General features: G+C 50.7%; 1 protein-coding gene across 1 annotated transcript in view; it reads left to right on the forward strand.

Moving 5' to 3' along the window:
* HTR4 (5-hydroxytryptamine receptor 4) overlaps positions 1–8,350 on the forward strand; it is a 303,493-nt gene that overhangs the window by 85,316 nt on the left and 209,827 nt on the right. The window lies entirely within an intron of this gene.

Raw genomic sequence — 8,350 nt, forward strand, 5'->3', positions numbered from 1 at the left:
GGCTCCACTGAATGATCAGAACCCCGAAGCAAGTCCCTGGTGTGACCCACACACTCACGTGCTCTTCAGGTTGAGTCCCCAGCCCATGGGTTTCCCAGTCCCATCTCCGTCCTCTTGGTCACACCGTTACCCGGGACAGGAATTCCCTTCACCCTTATCCCCATTCCACCAGATCACTGTTCTCCTCTCCTTCCAAGCACTCCCCAAATCTCGCCTCTTCCAGGAAGCCTTTCTTGTTTCCCAACTCCCCAATCCATCAGCCTGACACCCACCCAGAGCAGTTAGGCATTTTATTGCTACCCTCGGCACTTTAGATACGCTAATTATATTTTCAATTGGCTATGCGATGAAAATATTTAGCTACTTCATCCTGATATAGCAGGGCTCCTTCCTGAGATGTCTTTGTTCGGCTAACACTGTTGCTCCGTGGTTCTACCTGTTGGTTTCTCTCATTTGATTGTAAGCCATCTGAGGGTTTTACGGTGTGAGCCTTGTTTCTTCTTTACTCTTCCAGGTACTTACTAGCTCCGTCACTTGTCTGCTGTGTGACCTTGGTCACGTCACTTCTCTGTGCCTCAGTTACCTCATCTGTAAAATGGGGATTAAGACTGTGAGCCCCACCTGGGACAACCCGATTACCTTGTATCTATCCCAGCACTTAGAACAGTGCTTGGCACATAGTAAGCGCTTAACAAATACCACAATTATCATTATTATTATTACTATAACGTTTTGCATTCAATAATTGCTTTAAAATGACGATAATGACGGTGATGCTGATTATGGTTTCTATTCAGCACTCGCTAGATGCTCAGGGCTGAGTTGGATTACAAGATAATCGGAGAGGACAGAGGAGGAGAGCAGGGATATGATTTCCATTTTACAGTTGAGGAAACTGAGGCCCCAGAGCCGTCGCGACTTGCCGAAGGTCACTCGTTCATTCAGCGGTATGTATTGAGAGCTGTGTGCAGAGCACTGTGCTAAGCCCTTGGGATGGTACAGTATAACAATAAACGGGCACGTTTCCTACCCACAATGAGCTTACAGCCTAGCAGGGGACCATCAGAGCTGGGATTCCCACATCTGGTGACTCCCTCTCTTCTTTAAGAAATTCTGCTCTTCGACCTACTGTCCTTAGGGTCCGCGGCGCAAATTCGGAGCATGTTCTCGAACGTACCTCTGTCTTTTGGCCGAAACCAGGCTGCTTGGCTGCATCTTGGGCCATCAGAGCTGAGCGCTAAAGTCGCCCCATTCAAAGTCCTCCGTTTATTTTTGGATCGTACTGTCCCAAGCGCACAGTACAGTGTTTTGCACACAGTAAGTGCTCCATCGATAGGACCGAATGAAAGAATGAATGAAAGTCCAGAGCATGAAATGGGGCTTTTCCCCCTTTCTGTCCTTCTCTCTCTTTTCTTTTTTCTCTCTCCCTCTGCTTCTTTTTCTCCCCTCTCTCTTCCTCCCTTCTCCCCCTTCCTTCTCCCCCCTTCTCTCTTCCTGCCACCGCAGCAACCCAAGTGAGGACACATTCCTTGTCCCGGTCACAGGGGGCAACCAGGCCGGGACGGTGGCAGCCGGGCCTGGACCCCGGCCGGCTGGTGGGGAGGAAGGGAAGGAGAGAGGGACGTTTCATTCATCCATTCATTCATTTAATAGTATTTATTGAGCGCCTACTATGTGCGGAGCACTGTACTAAGCGCTTGGAACGGACTATTGGGCAACAGACGGAGACAATCCCTGCCCAATGTCGGGCTCACAGTCTAAACGGGGGAGACAGCAAGGCAGAACAAAACCAAAACAAGACATCATGAAGATAAACAGAATCGTGGAGATGTACACCTCAGTAAGAAAATAAACAGGGTAATAAATAATATATACAAATAAGCCCAGTGCCGAGGGGAGGGAAGGGGGCACAGGGGGCAACCGGGCCGGGACGGCGGCAGCCGGGCCTGGACCCCGGCCGGCTGGTGGGGAGGAAGGGAAGGAGAGAGGGACGTTTCATTCATCCATTCATTCATTTAATAGTATTTATTGAGCGCCTACTATGTGCGGAGCACTGTACTAAGCGCTTGGAACGGACAATTGGGCAACAGACGGAGACAATCCCTGCCCAATGTCGGGCTCACAGTCTAAACGGGGGAGACAGCAAGGCAGAACAAAACCCAAACAAGACATCATGACGATAAATAGACTCGTGGAGATGTACACCTCATTAAGAAAATAAATAGGGTAATAAATAATATACACGAATAAGCCCAGTGCAGAGAGGAGGGGAAGGGGGCACAGGGGGCAACCGGGCCGGGACGGCGGCAGCCGGGCCTGGACCCCGGCCGGCTGGTGGGGAGGGAGGAAGAGGAGGAGGGAGGGCCGTTTCCTAAAGCAGCTTTGCCCCTCCTGCCTCGTTTTCCACCCCGGGCTCTCTCCCTCCGGCCTCCCGGGCCCCGGTGTCCCCGCCCCCCAGCCTCCCCCGGCCTCCTGGGATCTGCGGGCAGAAAGAAAGAGGAGATCCTGCGGATCCCGCCGGTCCTGGGGGCTGGATCCCTTTTGGAGGGGGGGATCCGGGGCAGGGGTCGGGGGCGGGGGGGGGGGGGGGTCCCCGGCTGGGCCAGGAGGATGCTCTCCGCCCCGAGGTGAGTGAGGGGCGACCGGGCTGGACCTGGGGCGGGGTCCCCAGGGTGGGCATCCCGTGGGTGCAGAGGGAGCTGCCGGAGGCCCCTCGGCACGGGCTCTGGGGATCCCCCTGCTTGGCTCTCCATCTGCTGCCCCATTGTACTCTCCCTAAGCGCTCAGCGCAGCGCTCTGCGCACAGTAGGCGCTCAGTAAGTACCACCGAATCAATGGTGGAATAATAATAGTAGTCGTTAAGCGCATACTCTGTGCCGGGCACTGTACTGAGCGCTGGGGGGGGGGGGGGGCCTCGCGAGGCTCCCCTTCCCCTGGGCCTGGGGTCGCCCCCCGCCTGAGTTCGGGGGTGGGGGTGGAGAGGGCCAGCAGAAAGACGGCAAGCAAGCAGGCTAAAAAGTGGGAGGGGGCTCCCAAGGGGTATTTTTATGAAGGCTTACTATGTGCCAAGCACTGTTCTAAGCGCCGGGGATGATACGAGGTCGTCGGGTGGCCCCAGGTGGGGCCCACAGTCTTCATCCCCATTTTCCAGAGGGGGTGATGGAGGCGCAGAGGAGCCAAGAGCCTGGCCCGAGGTCACACGGCAGCGTGTTGTGGCCGAGTCGGGATTAGAACCCAGGTCCTTTGACTCCCAAGCTCGGGATCTCTCCACTAAGCCACGCCGTCACTAGGGGAGGTAACTAGGGGAGACCTTACCTGGGGAGGGGGTGTCCTGTGGCTCGTAGGGAGAAGACCCCGCCGGTCACTAGCCAACACCCCGCAAAAGGCCTCTCCCTCCGGATCTTTGGACCAGGTAGCCAAGGATGCTGCAGAATGTGACATCCCAAAGAGGATCCTCCCGGCAGTCAGATTCCCAGGAGAACCGTCCCTTCTTCCACAGGTCCCCTGTTTCGGGGACAGGGCTGCCTCAAGAACACCCCGTTAGGAAGAACTCGGCCTGCTAGAACTTTTTGATTCGAGGCGGTTTCATTTTTCATCGCCTTCCCCCCGTCTCACGCTCGGACTGCACGGCCTACTTCGGGCATGAGTTTCAGTTTAAATGTCCGGTGGACCCATCCTGGATAGAGCAGGAGGTAATAATTATTATTATCATTATTATGGTGTTTGTTAAGCGCTTACTATGTGCCAAGCACTGTTCTAAGCGCTGGGGTAGATACAGGGTCATCAGATTGTCCCACGTGAGGGTCACAGTTAATCCTCATTTGACGGATGAGGTGACTGAGGCACAGAGAATAATGTTGGTATTTGTTAAGCGCCTACTATGCGCAGAGCACCGTTCTGAGCGCTGGGGGAGATACAGGGTCATCAGGTCGTCCCACGTGAGGCTCACAGTTAATCCCTATTTGACAGATGAGGTGACTGAGGCACAGAGAAGTTCAGTGACTCGCCCACAGTCACACAGCTGACAAGCGGCGGAGCCGGGAGTCGAACCCACGACCTTCCGACTCCGAAGCCCAGGCTCTTTTCACTGAGCCACCCTGCTTCTTCACAGAGAAGTGGTTTACCCAAGGTCACAGAGCAGGCAAGTGGTGGAGTCGGAATTAGAACCCACGTCTTCTGACTCCCAAGCCCGGGAGCTTTCCACTATGTCCCGCTGCTTCTCTGGTGACGGTGGAGGTAGCTGGAAGCAACTCTTCACTCAGTGGACACTAATGCACGGCGGGATTAGCTATCTTTGGAGCAATTACCGTCAATGGGCAGGGACTGTCTCTACCTGTTGCCGATTTGTACCTTCCAAGCGCTTAGTACAGTGCTCTGCACATAGTAAGCGCTCAATAAATACTATTGAATGAACTGGAGAAGCAGTGTGGTCTGATGGATAGATCCTGGGAACCAAAAGAACCTGGGTTCTATCCCGACTCTGCTACGTGTCTGTGGGGTGACCTTGGGCAAGTCACTTCACCTCTCTGGGCCTCAGTTACCTCATCCATAAAATGGGGATTAAGATTATGAGCCCCATGTGGGACAGGGACTGTGGCCAACCCCGTTTGCTTGTGTTCCCCCCTATCGGCGCTTAGAAAAGTGCCTGGCACATTGTAAGCGCTTAACAAATACCACCCTTATTATTATTATTATCTTCCCAGGATCTCCTGCAAAAGTCCCAGGTGGGGACAGCTCTGACTTCTTTATTTTTTGATGGTATATGTAAAGCGCTTACTATGTATCAAACACCGTTCGAAGTGCTGTGAGAGATACAAGATAACCAGGTGGACACAGTCCCTGTCCCACATGGAGACCACAGTCTAAATTGGAGGGAGGAAGATTTAATCCCCATTTTACAGATGAGGAAACTGAGGCACAGAGAAGGTGAGTGCCCAAGGAAGCCCTTGGGTGGAACGCAGGCAGTGATGAGTTTTCAAATCCTTTCACACCTCAGAGCTGGATCCAGATCTGAGTGCTGGGGAGAGGGGGGGAAGGGAAAAGGGCTCTGAAATGCTGCAGAGCAGGGCTGAGCGGGGAGGTAAAGTCGGTAAAGTATAGGAGAGAATAAAGGGAACATTGAACAACAAACAGGTTCTGCAAGATCCTTAAACTTCAATCACCCTCTCATTTTTCACGTGCTGATTTATTGGGACCTCCGGCTTAGTCTGCATCTCTTTCTAGCCTTACCCGAGGGAAACAGAAATACCCGTATTGGTTTTATATTTGAGTGCAGCCTCGCCGAGGAAAGGAGTTCATAACTCAGATTCACCCACACTTCCGTGCTCCTTCACGATTTGGATGGATCAGAGGAAGGATCTTTCCAAACAATGGAGGGAAATGTCCACTCCGCTTTATAGAGCTGAAGCAACGGCTCCATGGGGCCGATTTCAGAGGATGTCCTAGGTAGTATCCCTTGCTGCTTCAGACTTTTTTTTGTTTTGGAAGGCCAAGGGCATTGAGTCTGAAAAATGCAGCCTGGACTTGAAAATAGCAGATCTGGGAATATCTTCTTTAAAGTCTTGGGCAAAACACATGCCATTTGTCAGAGGGACAGGACCTGACAAGAAAGTAGTTTGAAAGGTGAAATAGTGTTTTATGGTGGAAATTTACCATGGGCTTAATCATATTTTTGCTCTCTTCTGCTAATAATAATGGTGGTATTTATTTAGCGCTCACTTTGTGCCTTGGGCGGGGAAAGTGTCTATTGTTACATTGTACTCTCTCAAGCGCTTAGTACAGTGCTTTGCACAGGAAGCACTCAACAAATACAACTGAACGAATGAGGGAAGTACCTCACTAAGCATCGAGGCAGATAATTAGGGAAGCAGCGTGGCTCAGTGGAAAGAGCCCGGGCTTCGGAGTCAGAGGTCTTGGGTTCGACTCCCGGCTCTGCCGCTTGTCAGCTGTGTGACTGTGGGCAAGTCACTTCTCTGTGCCTCAGTTTCCTCATCTGTAAAATGGGGATTAACTGTGAGCCTCACGTGGGACGACCTGATTACCCTGTATCTCCCCCAGCGCTTAGAACGGTGCTCTGCACATAGTAAGTGCTTAACAAATACGAATATTATTATTATAATCTCATCAGACACAGTAGCTTTCCCTTAATGGACTCACAATCTAAGTAGGAGGAGAACAGATGGTTAGTCCCCATTTTACAGATGAAGAACCGGAGGCACGGGAAAGTTCAGTGACCTGCCCGAGGTCACACCGCAGCCAAGTAGCAGAGCTGGGATTAGAACCCAAGTCCTCTGAGTCCCAGTCCTGTGCTCTTTCCTCTAGTCCATGCTGCAGAGCATTAGTTTAGTTGTGGATGGCACTAGAAGTCGAGAAGAAAATTTTACTTTCGGCCAATTGACGTTTTCCCCCATTTCTGTCTTCCATCATGATCTTGAACGAGATGCTTCTCCCACTGAAGGAGCCACAGTGAGGTCAGTGACTGATGTCCCAGAGAAGAAAGTCATCTATTCAAGTCTCACGTGTGCATGGAAAAAAGGCCTGCGTGAATTTATTGCATTTGGAAGGTTCGGGGGGGGGGGGGGAAGGTTAATGGAGGAAGAGAATGGAGAAAAAATTCCACATGGGAATTGGGGTAGGAAGTCCATTTAGCTCACCATCCCCCTTAATTCCAGTTGAATGCTCAAAGAGCACTTTATTTAGGGAGAGGAGTTTGCAGCATCCCCTCTTCCACAGGCGCCACTGGTCATTTCCCGAAGGGGCTAGCCAAGTGGCAAGTTTTGTCTAGTTCTTACTGGGATCCTCAGACACAGTGGGGTGGAGGATTAGAGAGTGGAAGTGGATCTTAGTCCTTTTTTTTAGATGGTATTTGTTAAGCGTTTACTATGTGCCAGGCACTGTACTAGGCACTGGGGTAGATCCAAGCTAATGAAGTTCATTCATTCATTCAATAGTATTCATTGAACGCTTACTATGTGCAGAGCACTGTACTAAGCGCTTGGAATGTACAAATCGGTAACAGATAGAGACGGTCCCTGCCCTTTGACGGCCTTACGGTCTAATCGGGGGAGGCGGACAGACAAGAACAGTGGCGATAAATAGAATCGAGGGGAAGAACATCTCATTAAAACAATAGCAAATAAATAGAACCAAGGCGATGTACATCTCATTAACAAAATAAATAGGGTGATGAAGATATATACAATTGAGCGGACGAGTACAGTGCTGAGGGGATGGGACGGGAGAGGGGGAGGAGTAGTACACATCTCAAGTCCCAGATGGGGCTCACAGTCTCAATCCTCATTTTACGGATGAGGGAACTGAGGCAAAGAGAGGTTAAGTGTCTTGTCCAGGGTCACGCAGCAGACAAGTGGTAGAGAGGGGTTTAGAACCCAGGTCCTTCTGACTCCCAGACCTGTCCTCTCTCCATTATAGCACGCTACTCTCTGCTGCAAGTGCTTAGTACAGTGCTCTGCACATAGTAAGTGCTCAATAAATACCATTGATTGATTGCTTGATTGATTGTACCCACGTAAAATGCACTGGACTTCACACTGACCAGACCCCAAACTCTGGATTTAACCCAGAGCTCACCCGGGAGAATTTCCCCACTTCGCATTTATTTTTAGCAGTTTCAAATTTCTTTTTAGTGGACAACCAAATAAAATAGTGGAAAAGAGCTTTGAGGAATATTAATAGGGCATCCCCTCACACCCCCTAGTTCATTTGACTGTGTCAAGGAGTACCATGCTCCATTCATTACATCTCCACAAAAACCAAGAAATCCAAGCCTCAATCCAATGCAAAACCATTTCAGGCTTCTCTTAATGGCTCAGATTTCAAGCGAGGAGAAGCAGCGTGGCCAAGTGGCTCGAGCACAGGTCTGGGAGTCAGAAGGACCTGGATTCTAATCCTCGCTCTGTCGCTTGTCTTCTGTGTGACTTGGGCAAGTCATATAACTTCTCTGTGCTTTAATTACCTCATCTGTAAACTGAGGTTGAAGACTGTGAGCCGCACGCGGGACGTGGACCGGGTCCAACCCAGTCAGCTTTATCTACCCAGCGCTTAGTACAGTGCTTGGCATATAGTAAGTTCTTAACAAATGCCATTAAAAAAAATCATTTCAGCATCCAGCAGAAGTGAGCACACAACTCTCTGTTAGGAGGGGTTCTTTTTCCCTTTCTGACTGACCGAGATGTCTCTTTGTAAGCAGGGAACAAGTACCCACTCTATTATACTTTACTCTTCCAAGAGATTAGTACAGCGCTCGGCACACAGTGAGCACTCAGTTAAATACGAATGATTTATGGATTTATGCTTTCGAACTTCTGGAACCTGTTCCACTTCCCCGACT

The sequence above is a fragment of the Ornithorhynchus anatinus genome, chromosome X1 (assembly GCF_004115215.2).
Source record: "Ornithorhynchus anatinus isolate Pmale09 chromosome X1, mOrnAna1.pri.v4, whole genome shotgun sequence".
Classification (NCBI taxonomy): Eukaryota; Metazoa; Chordata; class Mammalia; order Monotremata; family Ornithorhynchidae; genus Ornithorhynchus; species Ornithorhynchus anatinus.